The sequence below is a fragment of the Heterodontus francisci genome, chromosome 2 (genome assembly GCF_036365525.1).
Source record: "Heterodontus francisci isolate sHetFra1 chromosome 2, sHetFra1.hap1, whole genome shotgun sequence".
NCBI classification, from domain to species: domain Eukaryota; kingdom Metazoa; phylum Chordata; class Chondrichthyes; order Heterodontiformes; family Heterodontidae; genus Heterodontus; species Heterodontus francisci.
Window position 1 is genome coordinate 99,361,503 of NC_090372.1, and position 13,857 is coordinate 99,375,359.

Consider the following 13,857-nt stretch of genomic DNA (forward strand, 5'->3'; position numbering starts at 1 on the left):
CATCTACAAGATGCACTGCAGCAACTCACCAAGGCTCCTTCGACATCACCTTCCAAACACACGACCTCTACCACCTCGAAGAACAAGGGCAGAAGATGCATGGGAACACCACCACACTGCAAATTCCCCTCCAAGTCACACAAATTCCTCACTTGAAATTATATCACTGTTCCTTCACCTGTTCTGGGTCAAAATCCTGGAATTCCCTTCCTAACAGCACTGTGGGTGTACCTTCACCACATGGACTGCAGCGGTTCAAGAAGGCGGCTCACCACCACCTTCTCAAGGGCAATTTGGCATGGGCAATAAATGCTGGCCTAGGCAGCGACACCCACATCCTGTGAAAAATAATATTACAAAAATATATAAATGAAAGATCAAAACTGTAATTACAGTCAGCTCTATTCATGCATGTGCCTGTTAAGTATATTGTTTTTTAAAAGCTGAAATGTCTATTCATTTTCATGGAACCTATTTCTGTCGAGAATATAACAATCATCATAATTTTCTGTTAAGTGTATAGTTTTTCAGTTCACATTTCCCAGTCTTTCTATTGTAAATGCTAATCTGTTAATTGTCTGTCTATTTGTGTAAACATTATATTCTAAATTCTGCTAACAACCCAAAACTGGCTAATTATTGTAATACAAAATAGCAAGTTTACAAATAAATTAGTGTGCAATATACTTTCTGTATCTATTCCTTTAAAGAGTATGTTCCTGATAAGTGTACAACAAATTGCAGATTGAATTCTACACTTAAAAGGAGTGCATAGCTTTTCAATTATTCTTTCATTTCTTTACTATAAAAGGGGTCATTTCTGCACATACAAATTTTATTGATTCATGTAATTACTGTAAAACTAGAAGATATCTGTAAAACATTTGTGGTGAAATTAGTATCTTTATTGCAACAGTACTTCTTTAAATGCCCATTCCATCCTTCCCATGCCATCCCTCTCATGCCATACCCATCCCATTCCTTTCATCCCTCTCACATCATTCCCATCCCACCCCTTTGTCCTATGCTATTCCCCATTTCCTTATTCCACCCCTCTCATACCATCCCATCCCCAGCCCCATTCCATACCTCCCATATAGTCCCTCTTTCCCATGCCATTCTCCCTCTCCATGCTGTCCTCCCCAAAGCAGTCTCAGCCCCCCCATGCTGTGCCCGTCCCCATGCCGTCCCTGTCCCTCCCCTCCCATGTCGTTCCACCCTGCCTCCCCAATCCCCTCAGCCAGGGTAGCTTTATTGTTGGATTCCCCTTACCTTCCGCAGTTTTTTTTCTCCAATACACCCCCACCCCACCGCCGCCGCAGTCGCCGCCAACCGCTCCTCCCATGCCATTCTCCCCCCACCCCGCCACGCTAATCCCTCCAGCCAGAGTAACCTGAATGGTTACAGGACAATGCTGTTTTGAGGAGGAAGAGCAGGAAATCAGCCAGTGAAATTCAAGATAGCCTTCTGCCTTTTCTCTGTGTCCCACCTCCATAAACACACAGGTATAAACACACACACACACACACATATACACAGACAGACACAGACAGAAATGACCATTCACAAACACACACACAATTTGAGGTCTCCAGTGATAGCATTTTGTTTAGATGTTAAGATGACAAATTGAAGTCAATATGAAGGAAAATTGGCCTGCTGTATAACGGGCAACCAATCTGCTACAGCCAGTTTCTTGACCCCGTCCAAGGTGAAAATTACCCTGATATGTTCAGTTTTACCTTGAACTTAGATCATAATAGCATGAGAGCATGCAAGCTAATGAAAATTATAGCTTTTCACAAGCTATAAAAACTTTATTGGTAAATTGAATTTCTTTGGTGATACTGTATTCCCCATCCAGTGTACACAGTGGGTGGCATCTGACAAGAATTTCCTGTACAAAGCTCATGTACTACCACAATGCAATCCATGAACAAAAGCTGTTCCATCAAATGAAAGTGCAACACCTTTCTGCTGCCACCTACTGTTTTATTGCAACTTAACAATTCCGTACCTGCGACATGAATTGAGAAGTAAATTAATCTAAATGTCTTCTTAACGTCCTAAAATTAATGTTGTTTGTAATAATAGCGCTATTAGTATCATGTGATAAGTCATGATTTGTGACTTTAATGTTGACATTGTATTAATTAATTGTTTTTACTTAAACAGGGACACCTTTCCTCCAAGAATTATTTGATGATTTTGTCATATACATTTCAAAAGCACACAAAGGGCTGAATTTTACCAGCCCCTCAATGTCGGGGTTGTGGTGGGGGGGGTTCCCGGAAAATACTTGCGGAGTGACCAGCCACGGCCCCCGACACGGCGAGGCCTCGGTGCGGCAGCAAGCCTTCATTTACATAATTAAATTAATTAAAACAAAATGCAAATAAACTTACCTGGTCCCAGCGGCTGTCCCTTGCCAATTTTACGGCCGCCGGCTGCACCTCACACGCCTTCAGAACTCCATTTGGAGTTTCAAGGCGAGACACGAGTGGAGAGGGGGAGGAGTGAAATTATTGGGGGGAGGAGCGGGGAAAACACTTTTTATTGGCTGTGGGGATGGTGGGAAGGGGTTGAAAGCAAATGTGAGAAGATTGGGGGAGAACGTTCGGCTCAGGAATAAAATAAGTTTTCTGAATATAGGGCAAGAAAAAAACATTTGGGGGGAGTTGGGAAAAGGTCTCCATCTTCTAATTATTTATCAAAAGCAAATGAAAACTAATATCCCTTAAAAAATGTAAAGTTTTGCTAAGGGCTTTAAGCCCTTTAAAAATGGTGCCAGTGCCTTCATGGTGGCGCCAGATGCCATTGCTGGGGACGGAGCAGCCACCTCCTCTACATCATCGGTGGCGGCCGCTCTGCCCCCTCCATTTAAATGAGTCTCACGTGAAATATCACAGGGGCTCAGTGGCGAAACTTGCGCGCCTGAAGACCACCGACTTCAAAACACATTGCCACGATGTGCGGTGTGCTAATAAAATTCAGCTCAAATGGTGTTAAACAGATCATTGATTACTGTGCGTGATACCGTCATGATAGAAATGATGTACAGAAGATCACAAGGTGGCTATGAATGAGGGAGGCCATTCAGCCCATTTACCTCATCTATCCAGAAAATCTCAGACTTCCCATTGTAACATTTAACTGTTTCTTAAATGATTCCCAGGTTTTTACTTCCACTTTCCAACATAGATGTCCATTCCATATGCTAATCACTGTTTTGTGTGAGGAAGAGTTTCCTGGCAGCAGTTGAAAATGTTGACTTTTAGTAATTAAAACTATTCCTCCTTGTTATACACATTTGAAGTGGTGTTCCAGATTTATCTTTACTATGCATACTATTTTGATACCTCTATTACATCATTTCTCAGTTATCTCCTATTCATACTGAAAAATTCCAATTTATCTACCCTTTCTTTATAACTCATGCCATGAGGCTCATTTACTATCACCTCTCAACCCCCATTGCAAATTTTAAAAAAAAGCATACTTTATCTTTAGGAACCCATAGCCTGGATTCCCTCCTCACAGTAGGACCAACATGCACCCTACTAGAGGCTGGTATATCTTATCTCTCTTGGCATACTGTCCTCCCGTTTTACGCCAAGTCCCCACTACTTCCAGGAAGCAGGAACTCCCAAAATAGGGAACCCCTACCAGCCCCAGCCCCATGCCCTTGATATTATTAGCCTTATGAGGGATCAGCAAAGCTTCTGTCCCTTACAATGCCAACCAAGAACTTCTAGAGTTGGCAGAGACCTGCCATAACTGGGTCCTGTTTCTAGAATATTCTGTCAGGAAGTGCTGGAAATACTCAGCAGGTCAGGCAGCATCTGTGGAGACAGAAGCAGAGTTAACATTTCAGGTCTGTGACCTTTAAGATGCTCCTGAAAATCTATTTATTTGGCCAAGTTTTTGGTCGCCTATCCTAATATGCCCTTGTGTGACTCAGTGGCAAAGTTTGTCTGAAAACTCCCCTGTCAGTGCCTTGGAATGCTTTACTATGTAAAATGTCCTATATACATGCAAGTTGTTGTTGCCATTGCCTCCAATCTGGGGTTTACAGTCTATTATACTTTTATTGGTGATTATGTGACTTCCATGAGGATGTTGACTACTCTAACATGTACACTGCCAGCTGTCCCACAGTTACTGCAGAAAAGAAATGTGATTCCACCATCAACAGATATACACACTGAAAACAACTTTCATAGTTACAGAACACAACTGAGTGCTACAACTCTTTCCATAAACAGAGCAACAGTTCACATCACTGTAGTAAAATCTCAAATAAGGAAATCTGTGTAAGTTTTGAAAGTAACTAAAATTTGCCATCACTCCAACCCCATTCCCTATTTTGTTTCCAAACCCTAGTGGCCCCAGTCACTGTACTGAAATGACTCTTACCAAAGTCACAAATGACATCCTATGTGATTGTCACAAAGGGAAACTTTCCTTCCTTGTCCTTCTCGACCTATCTGCAGCCTTTGACATGGAAAACCATTTCCTCCAATGCCCCTCCACTGTCATCCAGCTAGTTCCATTCTTATCTATCTAATCGTAGATAATCACTTGCAATGGTTCTCTTCTTGCTTGCACACTGTTACCTCTGGTGTCCTCCAAGGATCTATCCTTAACCTACTCCTATTTCTCATCTGCATGCTACTCTTCGGCGACATCATCCAAAAGAACAGTGTTAGCTTTCACATGCATACTGATGACACTCAGCTCCACCTCACCACCATTTCTCTCAACTCCTCCACAATTGCTAAATTATCAGATTACTTATTCGACATCCAGTATTGGCCGAGCAGAAATTTCCTCCAATTAAATATAGGGAAAACTGAAGCCGTTGTTTTCTGTTGCCACTCCAAACTCCATTCCCTAGCCACTAACACTAGTCCTCTCCCTGGCAACAGTCTGAGATTAAACAACCTTGGTGTCACATTTGACCCCGAGATGAGCATCTGACCTCATATTCGCGCCATCACTAAGACCACCTATTTCCACTTCTGTAACATCACCCGAGAGCCCAGCAGATAGCACTTTGCTATTGGAATAAACATCAACACTAAATCCAGACCAAAAAACAAATTTATCAAATGACTTAATTTTACCCATATCTAACAATTAACAGAAATAATTATGAATCACCTTTGTGTAAACCTTTCATACCAGTCTTGCATGCTCATATGAAGTGTGACCTGCCACTTCTTCCCACTGGTGATTGTGGTGTAGTGCTTTGAAATTAGAGTCATAGAGTTTTACAGCACAGAAACAGGCCTTCAGCCCATCGTGTCTGTGCCAGACATCAAGCACCCAACTATTCTAATCCCATATTCCTGCACTTGGCCCATAGCCTTGTATGCTATGGCGTTTCAAGTGCTTATCTAAATACTCCTTAAATGTTGTGAGGGTTCCTGCCTCCACCACCTCTACAGGCAGTGCGTTCCAGATTCCAACCACCCGCTGGGTGAAAAAACTTTTCCTCAAATCCCCTCTAAACCTCTGACCCCTTACCTTAAATCTATCAGCTCATCTGCTGCTGAAACCCTCAGTCATGCCTTCATTACATCTAGACTTGACTTTTTCTTTATTCATTCATGGGATGTGGGTGTCGGTGGCCAGGCCAGCATTTATTGCCCATCCCTAATTGCCCTTGAGAAGGTGGTGGTGAACTGCCATCTTGAACCGCTGCAGTCCATGTGGGGTAGGTTCACCCCCAGTGCTGTTAGGAAGGGAGTTCCAGGATTTTGACCCAGCGACAGTGAAGGAACGGCGATATAGTTCCAAATCAGGATGGTGAGACTTGGAGGAGGAACTTGCAGGTGGTGGTGTTCCCATGCGTTTTCTGCCCTTGTCCTTCTAGTTGGTAGAGGTCGCGGATTTGAAAGGTGCTGTCTAAGCAGCCTTGGTGCATTGTTGCAGTGCATCTTGTAGATGGTACACACTGCTGCCACTGTGTGTCGGTGGTGCAGGGAGTGAATGTTTGTAGATGGGGTGTCAATCAACTAGGCTGCTTTGTCCTGGATGGTGTCGAGCTTCTTGAGTGTTGTTGGAGCTACACACATCCAGGCAAGTGGAGAGTATTACATCACACTCCTGACTTGTGCCTTGTAGTTGGTGGACAGGCTTTGGGGAGTCAGGAGGTGAGTTACTCGCCACAGGATTCCTAGCCTCTGACCTGCTTTTGTAACCACGGTATTTATATGGCTACTCCAGTTCAGTTTCTGGTCAATGGTAGCCCCTAGGATGTTGATAGAGGGGGATTCAGCGATGGTAATGCCATTGAATGTCAAGGGGAGATGGTTAGATTTTCTCTTGTTGGAGATGGTCATTGCCTGGCACTTGTGTGGTGCGAATATTACTTGCCACTTATCAGCCCAAGCCCAAGTCTTGCTGCATTTCTACACGGACTACTCCACGAAGATGGTTGGGCCTAGGACACTACCCTGAGGAACTCCTGCAGTGATATGCTGGAGCTCAGATGATTGACCTCCAACAACCACAACCATCTTCCTTTGCACTAGGTATGACTCTAGCCAGCAGAGGGTATTCCCCCTGATTCCCATTGACCTCAGTTTTGCTAGGGCTCCTTGATGCCATACTCGGTCAAATGCTGCCTTGATGTCAAGGGCAGTCACTCACCACTTGAGTTCAGCTTTTTTGTCCATGTTTGAACCAAAGCTGTAATGAGGCCAGGAGCTGAGTGGCCCTGGCGGAACCCAAACAGAGCGTCACTGAGCAGTTTATTGCTAAGCAAATGCTGCTTGATGGCACAGTTGATGACACCTTCCATCACTTTACTGATGATTGAGAGTAGGCTGATGGGGCGGTAATTGGCCGGGTTGGACTTGTCCTGCTTTTTGTGTACTATTCCAACAGACTCCTGCCTGGTCTCCCACATTCTACTCTCGGTAAACGTGAGGTTATCCAAAACTCTGCTGCCCGTGTCTTAACTCACACCAAGTCCCATTCTCCTGTGCTCGTTAACCTACATTGACTCCCGGTCAAGCAACATCTTGATTTTAAAATTCTCATCCTTGTTTTCAAACCCCTCCATCGCCTCAACCCTCCCTATCTCTGTAATCTCCTCCAGCACCACAACCCTCCAAGGTATATGCACTCCTCTAATTCTGAACTCTTGTGTATCCCTGATTTTATTCGCTTCACCATTGGTGGCCGTGCCTTCATAGAAACATAGAAAATAGGAGCAGGAGTAGGCCATTCGGCCCTTCAGTTGCCTAGGTCCTAAGATCTGGAATACCCTCCCTACATCTCTCCACCTCGCTTTCTTCCTTTAAGACATTCTTTAAAATCTACCTCTTTGACCAAGCTTTTGGTCATCTGACCTATTATCTCCTTTTGTGGCTCAGTGTCATACTTTGTTTTATAATGCTCCTGTAAAGCACCTTGGGACATTTTATTACATTAAAGGTGTTGTTGTTCCACAAGTGTACTGATTGAAGTGACATAATTTAACTATTCTTTCAGTCACACCAAGTAACACTCCCCTTAATTCAAAAAAAAGTGTTTGCAACTAGTATTGAAGAATTGGGCCTTCACATAAAGCAACAAGTAATACCCAGAAATTGACCATCAGGATTTTTTTTCAAAAAAGCAGTATTATTATATAACACAAAAGCAAAATACTGTGGAAGCTGGAAATCTGAAATAAAAACAGAAAATTCTGGAAATACTCAGCATCTGTGGAGAGAGAAGCAAAGTTAACTTTAAGGTTCTGATGAAAGGATACAGACCTGAAGCATAAACTCTGGCCAGAATTTTACGTTGGGCAAGAGCCCACTGTCCGAAAAGTCGGGGGCGAGCCCCCTCCACCGGGCCTTGGGAGCCACACTGGTATTTTTTGCTCCGTAGGCCCTTTATTGGCCTTGGGCAGGACTTCCACCTCCTTGAGCCAGGAAGGCCCACCTAATGAAGCTGCCGGCCAATCAGTGGGCCAGCTGCTCTCAGTCCCAACAGCACCACCAGGAGCGGCAGCCACTGCTGGGACTGCATCCAGGCAACAGAAGCAAGAGGGACAACGGTCCCGGAACCAAGGAAATTTTTGGAACCTCGCGAGGATAATCAGCTGGGCCCTGGCGAGGCAAGGGGGTCATTAAAGAGTGCAGGGGGAAACTGTTGTCCAATGGGGGTTGTTGCACCATGGGGGTGGGGGGGGGGCTCGCTGTGTGACCCAGGTGCCCGATCATGAAGCCCCCAGCCCCACAGCCTGCAAGAAGGGTGCCAGGTTTTACCTGGCAGTGTTCTGGGGGACTTTGCTGCCCAGCCACCGCTGGTAATATACCAGAGAGGAGGCCCTTAAGTGGCAGTTAATTGGCCAGGAAGGGCCTTGATTGGCCTGGGGCTGGCGGGCCGTTTTGTGCCGCTGCCGCCCCACGTAAAATTACATCAGTGGTGGGAAGGTGTTTGGAATGGCCCCCCCTGCCTCCCACTCAATTTTACAGCACCGCCACCACCACCCCCCCACCCTGCCACCAGCCCACTCGTGTGGGGGCCGTAAAATTCTGGCCTCTGTTTCTCTCTCCAGATCTGCTAAGTAGTTTCAGCATTTTCTGTTTTTATTCCGGCATTATATGTAACTTCTTTGGGGACGCTAAATAAACACAACTGTAATTGCAATTCTCTGAAACTATCAGCTCATCTTCAAATGTTTCTACCATATGCTCATGTTCAACTAACAGCAAAAGAAAATACCATTTATTGATTGTTTCTACTAGCCTCAAGGTCTGTCTTTCAACTGATTTGATTGGCTCTAAAACCAGTTAATCCGACCCACCAAGAGATCTGATTAGTCCAAACAGCTTTCTAGTTGATCTCTCAGCAGGTCTGGCAGCATCTGTGGAAAGAGAAGCAGAGTTAACGTTTCGGGTCAGTGACCCTTCATCGGTCACTGCCAGACCTGCTGAGTGGTTCCAGCATTTCTTGTTTTTGTTTCAGATTTCCAGCATCCGCAGTATTTTGCTTTTATTTTTTCTAGTTGATCTGATTGGTTGATATTTGTGACCTCTAATGACAATGGATAACACTGCTTTTCCTTAGTGATACATTATAAAGATGACACTTGTGTTGAAATTTTCTTGTGAAATTCTGAAAGGTTGAAATGCATACTGGCAGCTGAAAGCATTGACTGTTGCAGAGCACTGTAGAATTTAAGCATGACTTCATCTGACTTTCTGAATCCTCACCCCATGCTTAGCAAAGCAATAAAAAGCCAAGCACTATTTCAAGAACGGTGACTCTTTCTACAAACAGAATCATTTTTGTTGCGCCAGACAGGCCAGGTACTTAAAGCATCAAACACCAGATGCACATTCCTGCTTTTGTTCAGAGGCCTGCTTCACACAAACCACAATTTTAGATGTAAAAGTGACAGTAACATCATGAAACGCATTACAGAAAGGAGCTGACACTTCAATTCAGCAGGTGAACACAAATTACATTACATTCAAGCAACATTTTGAAAGAAACTGTTCAGAACTATTTTTTTCAAAAGATTGCTGCCTGGGATTGAGTTTTACTGATTTTATTTACATGTTTTCTTCTAATACTTAATAGTTTTATTTTAATTGTTTAATCGAAAGTCATCCTGGGAAGTTTGCATCGGAAGTCCCTGCATAATTGGAATGTGCATCCGGGAATTTCTCACGGTCTGACCCTTTATTTATTTTGTTGAGGATTGGTGGGGGTGGTGAGGAAGGGGGTAGGTGCTGCTGTGAGGGTGCTGCTCAACAGGTTATTTATATGCACACATATATCAATGAATTTCAAACTCTAACCTCTTTAAACTGATTCGCAATAAAATTTACTCCCTGCCCTTTGCCCTAAAACATACACCTTTGTTCATGTTTTCTAACTTAGAAACGTAATCATCTCAAAGATGATTAAGACAGGCCAAATTCATTTCATTTGAGACCCTGGGTGCTCATCAGACAGGAGACTATCATCCCATTTGTCTGAGTCTTGTCCCAGAAGTGAAAGGAATACTTCTGAACAGCCCAGATCTCTAGCAGCTCAGTTTTTCAATGTCTAGACAGGAAATATTTAAAGGAATAAATTGGTAAATAGAAGATAAACTATATAAAGGTGAAAAGAACTGTGTTAATTTGGTTTTCTAATGATTAGTAGTATTTCTTTAGATATTGAGGCACGATTTGCCCAAAAATACGTAACATTAAACTCAAACTATTTCGTTTAACTTTTATTGTCATTTTCTGCTTATTGATAGCTCTTTCCTAATGGCTCTGTTGTCTCCATCCATTATTTATTTTCATATCCAATGTGCTCATTCCCATTAATAATTTTCCCACTGTTGCTTTCACTGTGGCAATAATCAGGCATAACTTAAGATACTGCAGCCTTGAAAAGCAATTTGTAATAACTTTTTTTTTTAGAATCTGAGAATGGTTATAGCACAGAAGAAGGCCATTCAGCCCATTGTGTCCATGCTGGCTTTCTGCAAGAGCAATTCACTTCGTCCTACTCCCCTGCCTTTTCCTCGTAGCCCTGCAAATTTTTTCTCATTAGATAATTATCCAATTCCCTTTTGAAAGCCATGATTGAATTTGCCTCGATCACATTCTTAGGCAGTGTTTTCCAGATTTTTTAACCACTCACTGCGTAATAAAATTTTCCTTATGTTATTTTACCACTACAGCTTGAATTTTCCACACTGTCATGCCAGGTCTGCTCTTGACCAGTGAAGTAGGAACTTCCATGACTCACACTAGAATCCTTGTGATGGTGGGAGAGGTGGTGTTTCTCCCCTTCTGCCCTCCAAGTGTGATGAATATAGATCCTGCCATAGTTTCCAGGGTTAGGCTCTTTGGGATAATGCAGGTACCTTTTGTTCCACAGCTCACCAATTTGGGGGCTGCTGCAGACATGAAATTCTTGCAGCCACTTAAAGAGCCAGGCATTATCAGAAATGTTTTTGCTATTTACCACTTCAGACAATATGCTTCAGACAATATCCAATATGTCCGAAAAGGACTCAGAGCTCCCAGATTCGGAAGTGCTATGACAGGAGTTTAGAAACTAGAGGGTGCCCATCCTTCAAAGTCAATGGGAAATTCATGATTCCATGCATTACCTCTGAGTGCACAAAAAGAATTAAGGTCAGGCAATGTAAGAGGAATCAGCCTCTATCCTTCTTAAAAGACAAGGTAATAAGCAAATTTCCTATATACAATAAGCTCCATTTACATTGTATTAAATGTTTCAATTACTTATTATCAGTGTCCACGAGACACAATGGGGCCCCCTGCAACTTCAGACTTCACCTAGAAGTGTTCTTTCACCCTCGCAAAAAGCCTCATGTGGAATGCACTAACTTAGTGCATGAACTTGTTCTCACAACCACTATGAGCTACATGTTGACATCAGCATGTTAATTCATGGCAACAGAGAATAACTTAGCCCTTTCAATTTTCTTTTTCTAGGACGAGGCAGGCACCACAAGCAAACCCTTGCAGGTCCAGCTCTGGGGAGGGTGTGGGTGGGGTCCATCATTAAAAGGCATTTAATTCCTGAACTTGGTATCAGGAAGGGGGGGCCCACTGAGAGCCACCCGCTTGCCTTTGCTGCCAACCCCCTTACATCCCCTGCCCTGCAACCCCCACTCCATAAAACCCCTCCCACTGAGAGTTACCTGTGACCTGGGTCCAGGGCCTCAGGTGGGTGCTCTACCAGCAGCAGCCACATAGCTCCGCTCAGTGAAAGAGCTGCCAGCCTCCGATTGGCTGACAGATCTCAGCAGGCGGGACTTCTGCCTCCAGAGTCCTTGATCCTAGGGAAAGCCCGCCGCTGTCTACTAAAGTGCCTAATTGGTACTTGATCTGGCAGGCCTTCCCCAGAGGAGGCAACAAGGGACTCTCGCCAGCGCTTTTTCTAGTGGTCGAGACCCCCGTCGCCCGGATAAAATCCCGGACATCAAGACAGGACCTGGGGCTGTTTGAGGGGGTGGTCATAATATTTTGTGCATGCCCAGCTCATAATGTTACTGAAACCTTATAAATGCACAATCTGAATATGAGGCAATGATATAAAAGCATCGCAAGGTTATTTTTCATTTACTTCTGAGATGTTTTGTTGTGTATCTTTGTAAGTTGTCCCCATGGGTGAGAAGGGGACATTGATTAATGTTTTTGAAATCTAATAAAGATTGTCAAATAATTGAAGTGGGTCAGTCTTTACAGGGACACGTATGCACACGTGTACATACACAGTTCCCCGCATTTCTGTGCGCCAAAGGAAGCTAGCATCTAATGAGAGGAAGTTTTTTTAAAGTGTCACGAAGCAAGTGAGTAGCAATTGCCCCCAGATGTATGGACAGGTGGACAATACTAAACATGGGGAAGGTTACAAGTGTTGCATCATTGTGCGTAAAAGTCTTGCAAGGTAATTAGTCCCATCGGTGAACACCCACAAATGCTATTAAACTATTGGTGAATGATGTTCTGAGCCACATTTTAAATGCTGTGAGAAAATATTATATGGAAAACATGCATATGCAAATGTTTGAAATAATAAGACAAATAAGTATCATCATAAAGATAACTGTAAAGATACATCCAACTTAACAATGTAGTCCCAATAAACCTATTACAAACCTAATACATAATGTTAGCCACATTCCTATGAGGGTTTTTTCAGATTTTAGTTTAAGTTCCATCCTTGATCTGTTGGTTCTAAGAGTCCTCTAAAAGTCCTCAAGTTCATTTAGTTGTAACCAAGACAAAAAAAACCTACATATTTCTGGAATGTTTCGATACAGGAGTTTCATTCAATAGAGACTTGCAGTTTCTCATGTTCTCTCCACTGAGGAACCTCTAAAATGGGAAGTGGGAACAAATACACTTCTCTAAACGCTGACTTCTCTATAATAGTTACTATACAACCAAGATAGTAACTGCACACACATTTAGGACAAAGACACCACTTATGGATTTTGAACTATACTAAGAGCAATATGTTTATACTGCTGCCAAGTCTAGCAGCACAGACCTTAAATGCCTGTATACCTCCAAGTTCCTTTTTCCTTTTAATTCAGCTCAGAAGGTCAGAGTTCTCTCCACTTGTTCAATCAGAACACTTTGCTGCTACAGTCATTACAATTATTTCACATCCCCATTTATTCCCCAGTGTTCTTTTCAACTATGTTTCCTTGGTAATCATGCTTGCTATGAGGCCCCTTCCTTCCGTCTTTCAAACATTCCAATAAAGTACAGAAAATTGTGTCATTTTGGTAATCTAGGCTAATTTTGTATGCTTACTAAATTTTGTTTTTTCTTTCAAAGGGATTAATTAGAAACATAATAAAGGATTCTATTCTAGTCCATTTATGTTAATACAATTGGGTAAGTTTTAACACATGACCAGTTAAGGTATAATTCACTTGTCTTTCCAAAAGTTCAATAAGATGGTTAATTAAGGATTTTCAAATGTTTTATCACTCTGAGATTTCCCTATGTTAAAATGGAGTCTGACAGGTTCAATATAACTAGTATAGAACAGGAAGGTGTATGTTAACCATGAAAAGTAATTGCAGGATTAAAATATCTTATATCCAGGAGAAGGAAACCATTTATCGAAATACCACTTATCTGAACCAGCTGGACTTCCCATCATGCCCACTATGCGTAACTATTTCATTACATGATAGATCAGTTTATATACAGAGCAGAGTTTAATCTAGTATAATAACTGGAACTATTACATAATCAGTTATCCAAATTATTCACTTATCTGAACAGAATTCTTGCATCCAATCTATTCTATCAATTTTGACAATTAATTGGTCTCAACAAGATTGATAAGATCTGCAGT

At 42.7% G+C, this 13,857-nt stretch overlaps 1 protein-coding gene across 20 annotated transcripts in view; it reads right to left on the reverse strand.

Annotated features, from left to right (window-relative positions):
- LOC137345926 (histone deacetylase 9-like) overlaps positions 1 to 13,857 on the reverse strand; it is a 1,063,883-nt gene that overhangs the window by 706,945 nt on the left and 343,081 nt on the right. The window contains exon 1 of one of the 20 annotated variants that reach the window (XM_068009271.1): positions 179 to 201. The exons of the other annotated variants lie outside the window; for them this stretch is intronic. The gene's annotated coding sequence lies outside the window, so the exon portion shown is untranslated. Of the gene's footprint in view, positions 1 to 178; positions 202 to 13,857 lie in introns of those variants that run through there. 20 annotated transcript variants of the gene reach the window in all.